The 14,355-nt window shown below is 44.7% G+C and overlaps 1 protein-coding gene across 5 annotated transcripts in view; it reads left to right on the plus strand.

Annotated features, from left to right (window-relative positions):
• The window catches only part of FLI1 (Fli-1 proto-oncogene, ETS transcription factor), a 119,686-nt gene that overhangs the window by 37,229 nt on the left and 68,102 nt on the right, over positions 1 to 14,355 (plus strand). The window lies entirely within an intron of this gene.

The raw sequence follows: 14,355 nt of genomic DNA on the forward strand, positions 1-14,355 counted from the left end.
GGGAGGGGGAAGATGGACAGGAATGTACAAGCCAGCTGGGAGTACCAGGGATAAAACACATGCAAATCTCCAGCTGACACAAGCTATGTCCTCTCCCATGAAAAAGTTCATAATAATCTGTGCAGAACATCACTTCAGGATAAACACAATAATGCTATAAATACTTGTACCCATTTCCTGTTGTTTGTATTGCAGCTTGTGCAGGGCTTTGAGTCTGGATGAGGGTGTGACCGTGAGCCACATAATGATACACATACTAACCATCCACTCTACTCCTCTTGCTATTTGCAGCATGGGCTGGAATAATGGCATTTTTTAAAAAAGTGGATTCTTTGCCATTTGGATTGAGGTTCATTTGAAAAAACAGGAAATAAATCTTTAATGAACGGAGAGGTATTTATTTACTTATTTCTAATGTAACGGGTTTAGGGCAGCAATCCTGCCAGAGCTTACACAGGTAAGTTGTACCATTGACTTCAGTGGGATGACTCATGTGAGTAAAGTCACTCCTCATAAGTTATTTAGCCTCCAAATTTAGTTTTACTTTGGACTCTAATATAATGAAGATTGAACAAAACTTAATAGTGGGAGGTTGATTAGTTTGTTTGTTCCATTTTTTAAAAATACTGCTCTGGGAGAAAAAAGGGACCCGTTTTCCTGAGCTGTTTGCAACTGAAATTCAATGGCATCGGACATTTTTGTTGAGTGGATTTCCTTCCTTTGAGCCAGAAGTGAAAGTGACCAGAAATAATAGTGATATTGAGCAATCTAGTTTTTATCATCCAAGTTCCAGTGGAATGCAAAGAAAACAGATAGCTCTATTGCCAGAATCACAAGATTATTTTAATAATCTCATGATTTTTAACACAGTCAGTTGGGAGTTATGGTTTTTTAAAATGTAGGGTGTACTTAGATCATGTCTTCAAGCTTTTTTTCCGCAACCATGAGGTCTGGAAATTTACCTTTATTATTATTTTTAAATGAAATCTACACTCACATTATCACATGATTCCAGGAACTGAGGCTTCATGAGAAACACCAAATACCACAAAATTAATGATAAAATCATGAGAGTTAGCAGCACTCAGGTTAATCTCAAACTCTTTGATGTTAAAGATCTAAGATGTTGTTAGTAACTAAGGTCGCTTTGCAAACATGTAAGATAGCACGGTCACAGTTTGCAATTTAAGACTTGATCCTGCAAAGACTTACATTTTGACTTCAGTGCAGCTACTTGCATGCCTGAAGTTAAACACATGCATTAAGTATCTGCAGGATTGACCAAAAAAAGTGTTTTGTGCTAAACATGAGAAAATTTAAGGCTGGATAATGAATATTTGCCTACTTGAAGAAAGACAGAGATTTGTAGGTCCCAGTTCAGCAAAGCAGTGAAGGTTACTTTCAGTTTTAAATGTGGAACCAATCCCCTCTCTATTCAGCAAAACAATTAAGTACATGTTTACATGCTTTGCTGAATCAGGGCCGTGAAAAACAGCTACTTCACTCTATGGGGAAAACTCTCAAATAACAGAACATTGCCAAGATAGTATGAAGCAGCTGTGTTCTGTAATCTAATTGTATCCTATCAGTAATTATTATTGCTTCCAAATTGTGTGTGAATAGAAACCGTTCCTTCTATGAAATTAACCAACTCCTTTTAGCCGATCCATTCACTGATATAATCTGACTATGCCTAACAGGAGTGGGTTTGGTATGTTAGTTTTGTGTGAAACTAACAAGGAGGGAGATGAGAATAACAGGCACAGACAGAAAAAACCCTGATGGATGAAAAGGAAAAGCTTCAGCTAGGGATCTGTGTTTCTGTTCCTAAGTATTCAATGTTCAATAGCATGCAATATTTATACTAAACAAGTTAATCCAGAGAGGGATTTTCAAAGGCAGTTCAGGCAGGAGTGCCTAATTCCCATTTATGCCTTCTCCAAATGCAATGCATTTGCTACAGTGTGGTCCAGTAGTTAAGACCCTCAATTGGGATTGGAGAGACATGGGCTCTAACCCCTGCCTTGCTGAATGATATTAGGCAAGCCATGAGAATGCTGTGCACTTTACTTTCCTTATCTGTAAAAACTGGGATAATGAGACTGACCTCCTTTGTAAAGGGCTTTGAGAGCTATGAGTAGAGAGCCTTATATAAATGCTAAGTATTAATATATGAAATCAAGGAAGTGAAGACTTTTGACGTACCTAGTCCACAGCAACAGTCACAATTCCTTTAACTGCATCAGAATTGCTTTCTTGGCTATGAATTCTGATGTCCCAGGTAATACATGATGGCAGCTGTGAATGACTCACATGGAATGAGGGGGTGGGTATTGAGAGCAAAGAGTCTGATATCATTAAGATATCATGATATGCAACCATGATGGGAGTGGGTACTGCACAAATGCATAGGGGCTGATCCTGCTTCCATGGAAGCTAATAGGAGATCTGCCCCTTCTGTTGAGACAGAGAGAGAGAGATTTAAAGGTTGCTGTCATGTGGCAGAGGAGCAAAGGGCTTAAAGGATATATTTATGGGCTCATTGCATTAGGACTGTGAGAATCCGTGGATCTTGTAGATTCAGATTTGGGCTTATTACTGTTTGTTTGTGTTGCAGCAGCTCCTCAACACTCCGGTTAAGGACTGGGGGCCCCTTGTGTTAGGTGCTGTACAAACACAGCACAAAAACAGAGCCCCTGCCCCGAAGAGCTTACAGTCTAAGCCCGAGAGATAAGAGGTGAATACAACAAATGCATACGAGTGGGGTTGGGCACAAGAAAACAGCACGACGAGTATCTGAGGAATGCGATGAGCAGTGCACACATATTAAACAGCTCTCGAGTTCTACTCTCTTTATGAGTATTTCATAACATTTATGTAGAGAAAATAACCTAAGGCCCAGCTCATTTGTATAGAGTGTGTTGGGGCAGAGCGGAAGGAGAGAGGGTAAAACAGTAAATAGTGCACAATAACCTGTGACAATCCGATCATGTTACCGCCTTGATTTCAGCTTCAAGGAATGAAAACTTTGCATCTTTACATGAGCAAGAGCCATTGGGCTCTGGGATAATTTTTTATCCTGAATTTTGTATGTTTTGAAAACTCCCAGAGTTATGAGGTATGTAATTTAGCACTTCCTTCCTCCACCCTTTGACTGTCTTGTCTAGGTAGGTTGGGGCAGGGACTGTCTCTTAGGCCATGTCTACACTACAAAATTGTCAACCTAACTTACACCAGCATACACCCACCATAGTAGTTACGTTGCTGTGCGTGTCTATACCTTCCTTGTGTCGGTAGTGCGTGTCCTCACCAGGAGCACTTGTATTGATTGTACTGTCAGTTTGGGGCATTATGGGATGGCTTCTGAAAGCCAGGAACAGTCAACATAAGCAACACGATGTCTACACTGATACTGCGTCAACCTAACTACATCGACCTTCACTCTACACTGCTCGTGGAGATGGTGTTATTAAGTCGGCAGAGCAGGGCAGGTAGGTCGGTGGGAATGAAATTTAAGTGTAGACACTTCCACAGTTAGGTTGAAGTAAGCTGCCTTGCATCAACCTAACTCTGTAGTGTAGACAGGCCTTCCTATGTGTTTGCACAGGGCCTAACACAATGGGGCCCTGAACTCAGTAGAACCTCTAGGTGCTGCAGTAATATAGAATTAGCCTTCCCTGTCTTCTTGGGTGGATCGACACAAAGGCTTTGGGACGTGATCGTTCCCCTCTATTCGACATTGGTGAGGCCTCATCTGGAGTACTGTGTCCAGTTTTGGGCCCCACACTACAAGAAGGATGTGGATAAATTGGAGAGAGTCCAGCGAAGGGCAACAAAAATGATTAGGGGTCTAGAACACATGACTTATGAGGAGAGGCTGAGGGAGCTGGGATTGTTTAGCCTGCAGAAGAGAAGAATGAGGGGGGATTTGATAGCTGCTTTCAACTACCTGAAAGGGGGTTCCAAAGAGGATGGCTCTAGACTGTTCTCAATGGTAGCAGATGACAGAACGAGGAGTAATGGTCTCAAGTTGTAGTGGGGGAGGTTTAGATTGGATATTAGGAAAAACTTTTTCACTAAGAGGGTGGTGAAACACTGGAATGCGTTACCTAGGGAGGTGGTAGAATCTCCTTCCTTAGAGGTTTTTAAGGTCAGGCTTGACAAAGCCCTAGCTGGGATGATTTAACTGGGAATTGGTCCTGCTTCGAGCAGGGGGTTGGACTAGATGACCTTCAGGGGTCCCTTCCAACCCTGATATTCTATGATTCTATGACAGTAGAGTTCATTTTCCAGTATCTTCTCTGACTCAGGGCTGTATTCTGGGAACTGCAGCGGCTGCTGCTATAACACCTGCTGTGAGTTCTTTGCGTCCTGTGCTGTCTTGAATAATAATAATCCCTAGCTCTTACCCAGCACTTTTCATGCATAGGTCTCAAAGCACTTTACAAAGGAGATCAGTACCATTATCCCCATTTTACAGATGGGGAAACTGAGGCACTGGGCGATGCACATTGAAAAACATAATCCCAACTATACATATAAAATGATGGGGTCTAAATTAGCTGTTACCACTCAAGAACGTGATCTTGGAGTCTTTGTGGAGAGTTCTCTGACAACAGCCACTCAGTGTGCAGCGGCAGACAAAAAAGCGAACAGAATGTTGGGAACTATTAGGAAAGGGATAGATAATAAGACAGAAAATATTATAATGCCACTGTATGAATCCATGGTACGCCCACACCTTGAGTAATGCATGGAGTGCTGGTTATCCATCTTAAAAAAGATATATTAGAACTGGAAAAGATACAGAGAAGGGCAACAAAAAATAATTAAGTGTATGGAACAGCTTCCGTATAAGAAGAGATTAAAAAGACAGGGACTTTTCAGCTTGGAAAAGAGATGAGGGGATATAATAGGATCCTCTATAATATAATAGAGGTCTATAAAATTGTGACTGGTGGGGAGAAAGTGAATAAGGATGTATTGTTTATTCTTTCTCATAACACAAAAACTCAGGGTCACCCAATGAAATGAATAAGCAGCAGGCTTAAAACAAACAAAAGGAAGTACTTCTTCACACAGCGCATGGTCAACCTGTGGAACTCCTTGCCAGGGGATGTTGTGAAGGCCAAAACTATGACAGGGTTCAAAAAAGAACTAAATAAGTCCATGGAGGATAGGTCCATCAATGGCTATTAGCCTGGATGGGCAGGGATGCAAAACCATGCTATGGGTGTCCCTAGCCTCTCTTTGTCAGAAGCTGGGAATGGCCGACAGGGGATGGATCCCTTAATAATTGCCCTGTTCTGTTCATTCCCTCTGAAGCACCTGGCACTTGCCACTGTCAGCATACAGGATACTGGGCTAGATGGACCATTGGTGTGACCATTCTTATGTGCTTAGGAAGTGACTGACCCAAGGTCACCCAGCAGCAGACTGGGATTAGAACCCAGATCTCCTGAGTCCCAGCCCAGTGGTCTAGCCAGCCTCAATAGTAACAATAATAATTATTATAATACTCACATTCCTTACTCAGTCTCAGCAGCGTTCTTGATGCCTTGCAAACCCACAATAAACTTTCAGATGCAGACAAAACACTTGAGACACCCGGAGGCTGTTTTGAACCAGTTCCAAAATACTGTGGGGTTGGCCACGGAAAGGTCCATTTCACGGGGATTTGGAGGACAAGGGTGGAGTGTAGGGGCTGCTGTTATTCAGGTTGGCAGGCAAATTGATGCTAGGCTGTATTGATGGCCAGCTGGCTAGACACTGATCAGCGGAATCATTTTCCTCTAATTCAGGCCAGTCTGTGACTGGTACCCAATGGAGCAGACTGCAGCCAGCTTTCTCCTCCAGGGGGTTCTCTTTGTTCTCTTGTGGGACCTGGGCAAATGCTTTGAGCAGCCCCTGAACTGCTGCTGTGTTTAAGAGCCGGTCTGCTGACTCTTCCCACTAATCAGGCAACCGAGCCGCTCAGGCAGCCTACTACAGACCAGCTGTGCTCGCTAGGTTGCCCAGAGACTGGCTCTGCTGTCGGCCTCGATTCCTGACACTCCGGTCTCTATCTGGGATTATAGCACTCTCCTACTCCCCTGGGGTGTTGAAAGCATAAATCCATTAAAGCTGGTGAGGCACTGCAATGTTAGGCAATGGGGGGCCCTATAAATACATAAAACAGGGAGATTATTACTAAGGAACTAATGCAGAGCACATGGCAGCCAAAAGAAAGCATCCCCTTGACTTTGATGGGCCTGGAATCAGCCTTAATTGCAACTAGTGCAAAACCGCAATTGGCCACCATGAGAATGTTCACACACAAAACCAGATATTTTGGCAAAGAATTGGAACATGGGTAAAATGTCACCCTTTCCAGGAGCAACATGCGTAGTTATGCAGTGAAATTCCATCTGGCGGGAGAAAGGGGGGAGGAGTTCAGCCATTTTAAAAAAAATGTGTATAATCTGGAAAGGAATCCAAGCATTTTCCCAGAAAAAACACTTCCTGGTGGCACAATTCTAGTTTTCTGATGATGACCAAACTGCCTTTTGTTATGCCCCGAAACTCTTGACAAGATGCTGTTGCTAGTTTGCGACCGTGAAAATGGTGACACTGTGTTTCCTAGAGGTGAAAGATGCTCCTAATCTCATTGGCAAATTAGAGCCCAATACTTGTAGTCCTTGCATGGGTGACGCTCCCACTTTTCTTCAAGGTCCAGCTGAAACAAAAGTTCTCAGCTTAATGCAAAAATTATTGGGTGATGTTCTATGCCGGGGGTCAGACTAGATGATTACAATGGTCCCTTCTGGCCTTGGAATCTACAAATGGGAGTTGGGCAGGCACAAGGAATGCTGGATCAGAGCCATCTTCCTCTCTGATGGCCCGACCCTGCTACTGTTAAAGTCAATAGGTATTGACTGCTTAGGGAGTGGGATTGAGGCTATTTTCAAAGGTGCCTAAGAGAGTTAGGCACCCATATCAATGGGATTTAGGCACCTGATTCTTTTCTGCTGCTTTAAAATCCCAGTGAAACCAATACACATTTTCTCCAGCCTCATATGTGACTTAATAGTTACTTACAAGGAATTCCCACTTTAGCAGAGTAATGGTGAATATAGCTGCCTCTCTTTAAGGGTGGCTTGGCTCAGTCAGAATTAGGAGGGGGCCTGTTTTATTGGCCGGTAAAGCTGATTGATTTATTAGAGCAGAAATCTCTTGCTAGCTCCCAACACAGGTTATTCTCCAAGTGCAAACTCTATTTCACTGCACACACACACAACACGGCCACAGTGCCCATGTTATGAATAGGCCCCTTTGTTAGCCTGCGAATCGACAAGACAGACTGTTTAGTTCATGTCTGTGCATTAGTGAAGGAGGACGGGGGTCTGTGAGACAGATGTGCCTTTAATTGCATGGAAATATTAGAAGATCGTTAAGCCATTTTTGACAGGTTTCCCTCTTGCTGAGGGAGCAGAGTGCTGTTCCAGAAGAGGTGTGGGGAGCAGTCCTGTCCTGCCTGCCCCGTAAAAAGGACCCCATACTAGACTATCACCCTGCTATGGAATAAAACAAAGGGTTTAGCTAACAGCCTCCCTTTCCTACCAGAGCTGCAGCGCTGATGCTGCATCTGAGAAAGAAACCTCCTCAAATTGCATCTGATAAAGGGCTTTTCAACACTGCTTGGGGGACTAGCCATGTCACAGATAACATGGAGCATAGCAGCTCTGCTGAGAACATGGAGCTGCACCGACTGGCCTGCTTCTTATTTCTATTAGCATGGTCTGAGTCCATGAACCTCCTCAGCAAATACTTGAGGAGAGGAAAACTGAGCTGCAATCACCCTCAGAAAACTTCATAAGCCACTGCTGTCAGAGACAGCCCTCCTTTCTAGAGGCAGAGCAGACATTGGTCTGAGCAGGATTCTTGGGTTCTTTTTTCAGTTTTGCTACAGACCTACTGGGTTACCTTTGGGAAGACACTTTGCCAATGTGCCTCAATCCCTTCCCTCTCCCCGACCCGTGAAATAGGGATAACAATGCTTAGCCACATTTGTAAGGTGCTTTGAGATCCTCAGATGAAAGACACTATAAAAGAGCAAAGTACTGCTGACATATTTTCTTTGTTCCTCTGGATCTTAGAGACATCCTCATGAAAACAAGGATCCCGGCTGCTTACACCTTAGCAGTTATCAAGCAACAATTACCAATCCTCACCACATCCCTGGAGTTAAGTACTACACATGGGATCTTCAGCAGCTCTCAGTGTTGGCCACCTGAGTCAACAGGAGCTTTACTACTGACTTCACTGAGAGCAGCTAGGCCAACATTGAGCCCACCATCATCATCCTCATTTCATAGTTTTGTAGAGTTCAAGGGCACAAGGACCATCTAGTCTGACCTCTATATCACAATCCATTAAACGTTACCCAGATACCCCTGTATTGAGCCCAAAGGCTTTAGTTAGACCAAAGCATTTCACTCCTCCTCCTCTTCTTCTCCAGATGCCTATCCTGAGACATGGAGGTTAAGTGCCTTACTGTAAGTCTTGACTGCAAGATGCAATTGTAGCAAGCTAGCTCTGCTAGCTCACATCTAGCTAGCATGGGTAACGACACCCACAAAGACATTTCACCACATCCTAGCAACCCAAGTATCTACCCAGGATCCCTGGTAGACTTATCCTCTGGTTGCTTGCCCAAGTACAAGCCTTTACGGCTGGGTTTTCACTACTGTCATTAGCTAGATTCAAGCTAGCACAGGGGTGCCCGTCTATCCTACGTTCACACCATCGTCTCACAGGCAAGACATACGTTAAAGCCATAAATATGAGTCAGTATCAGCAGGGGGATTTGAGCCCAAATGCTCCTGGCTCCTTGCCCTTGCCTGTGCTCGACTCTCTCATGCTTTGCCCGGAGTGAAAGATTTGAAAGTGCTTGCCATGAGCTCATGTAAGATCCCTGATACTCAGGCCTGCATCACTGTGGATTGGAGAGCAGGGGCTGGGTTGGAAAAATCTATTGGCTATTGCTTGTGTGGAAAACAAGCCGTGAGAAAGGATTTTTTTTTTTTAATTTTTTTGAGAACGCAGCAATGAGATGCCATCTATCTGAGCCTCGAATCGGGGCTTTTCTCGGTACAGGGCCGATAAAGCCAACAGGCTCACACATATCACTGTCAACGGTAGCTGATAAGAGGGTTTTTGCAAGTCCGTTGCCCAGCACTCAACCAGAATCAAGTTTGGTTTTATCAAGCAGCCATGCTTTGAGGATAATGCTTTGCATTTCTGTGACTGGTTTCTGCCAAGGATCTCAGAGTTCCTCACAATTGTTAAGGATCAGCACACCCTTGGGAGGAATGCATAGCACGTACAGGGAAACTGACTCATGGAGACATTAAATGACTTGGCTAGGGTGATGCAGTTCGAAATAGAACCCAGGTCTGCTGATTCCCAACCCCCCTGCTCCAACAATTGGACAGTGGGTGATAGTGGATAGCGGGGAAGAAACAGACGTGCTATATCTTGATTTTAGTGAGGCATTTAACAGTCCCACAAAACATTCTCATAGTTAAAGTAGGGAAATGTGGTCTAGATGTAATTACTAGCAGGCGGATGCAAAACTGGTTGAAAGATCATATTCAACAGTAGTTATCAATGGTTCGTTTTCAGACTGGGAGGTGACCCATAGGGGTCAAGCTTTGGTCCAGTGCCATTCAATATTTTCCTTTATGCCTTGGCTAATGGAGTGGAGAGTACACTTAGAAAATTTGCAGATGACGCCAAGCTAGGAGGGGTTACAACCTGTTTGGAGAACAGGATTAGAATTCAAAACTACCTTGACAAATTGGAGAGTTGGTCTAAAATCAAGAAGATGAAATTCAATAAAGACAAGTGCAAAGTACTTCACTTAGGAAGGAAAAATCAAATGCACAGCTACAAAATGGGGAATAACTGGCGAGGTGGTCGTACTGCTAAAAGGACCTGGAGGTTATAGTGGATCACAAACTGAATATGAGTCAACAGTGTGATGCAGCTGAGAAAAATGCTAATATTATTCTGGCGTGTATTAATGGCATTATGGCATGTAAGACATAACAGGCAATTGTCCTGCTCTACTTGCCCTAGTGAGGCCTCAGCTGGAGCACTGTGTCCAGTTCTGGGTGCCACACTTTAAGGAAGATGTGGACAAATTGGAGAAAGCGCAGAGGAGAGCAAAAAAATGATAAATGGTTTAGCGAATCTGATCTATGAGGAAAGGTTAAAAAACTGGGCAAGTTTAGTCTTGAGAAAATTAGACTGAGGATGGACCTAATAGCAGTCTTTAAATATGTTAAGGGGTGTTAGAAAGAAGATGGTCGTCAGTTGTTCTCCATGTCCACTGAAGGTAGGACAAGAAGTAAGGGGCTTAATCTGCAGCGAGGAAGATTTAGGTTAGATATTAGGAAAAACTTTCAAACTAGAAGGGTAGTTAAGCTCTGGAACAGGCTTCCAAGGGAGGTTGTGGAATCCCCATCACTGGAGGTTCTTAAGAACAGTCTGAGCAGACTTTTGTCAGGGATGGTCTAGGCTGACTTGATCTTGCCTCAGTGCAGGAGTCTGGACTAGATGACTTCTCGTGGTCCCTTCCAGCTCTACATTTCTAGCATATTCTTCAACTGACCTCAGAAGATTTACAGCAGAGGTGGATTTGGCCCTAGATTCCCAGTCAGAGAGGTCTTGCCTATATGACAAATGTTTTGCCAGTATAACCTCCACTAGTCTATAGATAGTGCTTATGCCAACAGAAGGAGTTTTTCTGTCATCCCATTAACATCACCTCCCTGCATGACGCTACGGGCTTGTACACACTGGCGCTTACTTCAGTGTAACTTAAGTCATGCCGGGAGATGGAAAAGCCACACCCTGAGCAACGTAAGTTACACTGGCCTAAGCGCCGGTGTGGACGGCGCTCTGTCAGTGAGAGATGCTCTCCCGCCAACACAGCTGCTGCTGCCGGGGGGGGGGGGGAAGGAGAGCTCCCTCTCGTCGGCCTAGAGCATCTGCACTAGTCGTACTACAGCTGACATACCTCTTCTCTAGCACAGAGTGGCCCTCTTTCTGGCAACAGGAGCACTCTTCTGTCAGCATAGCTGCAGCTACACGGGAAGTTTTGACGCACCGCTAGAGTGTGTGTGTGTGTGTGTTTTCTTTTCACGCCGCTGGCTGACATAGCTTTGGAGTGTAAACCTGGCCACAGTTAAGGGCTCTAACAACACTTATGTATTATGAGCAGGTGCTCATAGATAGCGCTGGATGTTAGAAGCTGTTTTATTGACACAGTGTTTGTCAGGATATGAGGTTCTGTCCTTCCTGGAGGTGCCATGGGAATCTCTGGGCACTCACTAGGAAGTAAGTTAGTCACTTCTGTCAATCCCCTTTTGTATTGCAGTGTTGGCTTTGGGTCATAGCCCAAGACCTAGGGTGGGATTTGAACCCCTAACCTTCTGTCCTACAGAAACCATGCAGCACACTGAGCCATGCTAGTACCTGCTTGTTACTTGCAGATTAGAACAGTAATGGCTCTTTGTAGAGAAATTAGATCCATCAAAAATCCCTGGGAACGTTTAGTGGTTTAAGCCAGGTTTTCCTGTTCAAATCTCTCAACTGAGATTGACAAAGAAAATATCTTGGTATAATCCTGCTGAGCTGTTTTGCTTGGAATACCCTGAGCAGGCTTGCTCACAAAATTGCTGCTTTTCCTATAGGCATATGCAGAGACAAGCTCATCAGTGGAGCCACCGGGGCTGGGGCAGGCGTGCAAGGAAAACACAGATGAATGCCATCCCAGTTGGGCAGCCACTTTCAATTGCACTGCCAAGCTGGGGAGACCAGTTGAAAACTAGACAAGGAGCCAGCAGAGGCCGGGCATGCTGCAGAGGGCATCAATGCAAGGCTTTCATAAACTCCCCTGATGGGCAGCGCTGACATCAGCCCTTGCCTTCCCTCCTGAAGGAAGGAACGTCCAGCTTTGGCTGCCACGATCATTGGGTGAGGGCTAGAAAGGGAGAGACTGGTGAAAATGCAGAGGATCCTGAAGTGTGGAAAACAGGCTCATAGGTTTTATTGTTTGTGTCACTGTCGCACCTAGAAAATGTTCAATTATCAACTGCACTGCTGGTGGAAGCGACCATTTTGGATCCTCTGTTGACTTCATGAATGGAGAGCACTGGTTCAAGTCAGAAAGGACCATTTGCCGATTGTTAAAGGCCATTAGAATTAGACACAGCAATGGAACCCTACAGCTGCTGAATAAGAGAGAGCCCTGGCGCTGTGGAACTCACAGTCTAAACAGATAAGACCAACAAAGGGTGGAGGGGAGGAAGGAAAGATTGTTATCCCCATTTTACAGATGGGCAAGTGTGTCACAAAGAGATTGAGTAATTCACCCAAGGTCATACAGGAAGTCTTCGGCAGTGCTGGGAAGGGAATACAGAGCCCGGCCCAGTGCCATCAGCACAAGACCATCGTTTCTCTGAGTCTGTTCAGGAAGCCCACATTCACATTTGCAGATGGGCTATAGGGGGTGTGAAAACTAGTAATGGTGCATCTAAGTGCCCATTGGAACATCCAGTTTTAGACATCCACCTATCTATCTGAGATACCTTAGGTACTTACCTGACCTCACCATCGTGGTATCTGAGCACCTTACAGTACTTAACAGATTTATCCACACAACACCCCTGCAAGGCAGGGCCGTGCTATTGTCCCATTTTACAGGCTGGGAACTGAGGCACAGAGAGGCTAAGTGATATGCTCAAGGTCACACAGGACGTCTGTGGAAGAGCAGGGACTTTTGTCAGTTATGGTCCATGTGTAAATATACATAGAGGAGCAAAAATGATAATGAACCAGAGACTACGCATGAAAGAGAAATGAGAGAAAAGAATGAAAGCAAGAATAAGAGCCAAAAAATGAGGGAGAATGAAGAAGAGCAGAGAAAAGGGCAACAAATAAAGAAGGGAGCAAGATCGTGATGAAAGCAGGGAATGCAGAATGATGGAGTGATGGAGGAAGAGCAAGTGAGAGACAGAGAAAGCAGGAGCAAAATGTTACACTAGCCAGAAAGCAGGGTTTATCTAGGGGATCAATGTGACAGGCCATGGGGGTCAGGTGATGTTATCTGGGTCATGGATGAGTGAGCTCCCCATTCACATGCTAGCATACACATTTGATATGTTGCTTTTGTGAGCCCTTTCCTGGCTGATCCAGTATCTTAGCTCTTTTCTACACACACACTTGCACCTAGTTTAGTTAAACCGGATTAGTTTATCTGGTGCAAACCCCAGTGTGGACATCCCTAAATGGGTTTAGAAATGACTTACAGTGATTTAGCTCAAGTTGGGAGGGAGTTGTCCCACGCACGTTTGTGTGTGGATAAACCCTTGCACAGGGTGCATGTGTGTGCTAACAGATATGGTGGTTGCTGCTCAGCCCTTCCCAGGCACTTCAGTTCGGCACGTCTCCAGCAGGAATAGGAAACTAGGGCTGCCGAAGTCAGCAGATTGTGTTGCTAACTGAGCTCGTTGGTCCCTTTTCCAGCCAAGATACTTTGTCAAGGTTAAGGCTGGAACTTCAAAGTGATCCAAGAGAGTGAGGCACCCAATTCCCATCAAACATGAATGGGTACCTAACTCCCTTAAGCTCTGTTGAAAATCCCAGCCTTCGGTGTTTTCTATCCCATTGAGGAAGGGTTCCTGGACTGGTTAGAAGGCAGGTGAGGTCTGGGCAGCAGACATCATTTGAACACACACTTGCATGCATTAAGACTGCATTTCAGCTTACTGCAGCTAATGAATATATCAAGACGGATAATGTGCAGCATGGAACTAGGGGACAGCACATTCCCACAAGCCCTGAACCATCCCCACTTTCTCCTATTTCCATACTTCGCATTGCGTAGCTTGAGAATAAGCACCAGCAACCATTGTGCCAGCTTCTAGTGGTTCTTCCATTGCAGAGTCTAATGCTAACAACCGTTAACGATGGGCAGCTGATCCTTTCTGACTTAAACCACTGCTCTCCATGCGTGGAGTCAACAGATGATCCAAAATGACTGCTGTTACCAGCAATGCAGTAGATAATGGAACACTGGCAGGTGTAGCCTTTGCTGTTTGGTGCCCCTTCACTTCCCATCTCATCCAAAGAGAGACACTGGCTAGGGATGGGTCTGGATTGAAAGGCTGGATCCAAACACATGCTGAACATCACAGGTACTCAAAATCTGAACATTGATCTGCATCCAAATGTCACACATGGGCCATGCCATAACTTTAAAGGCAAAAAGCCCAAACCCTTGGATGTGTGAAATCCCAAACCAGTTCA

Source organism: Lepidochelys olivacea (genome assembly GCF_965140295.1).
Source record: "Lepidochelys olivacea isolate rLepOli2 genome assembly, chromosome: 22".
NCBI classification, from domain to species: Eukaryota; Metazoa; Chordata; order Testudines; family Cheloniidae; genus Lepidochelys; species Lepidochelys olivacea.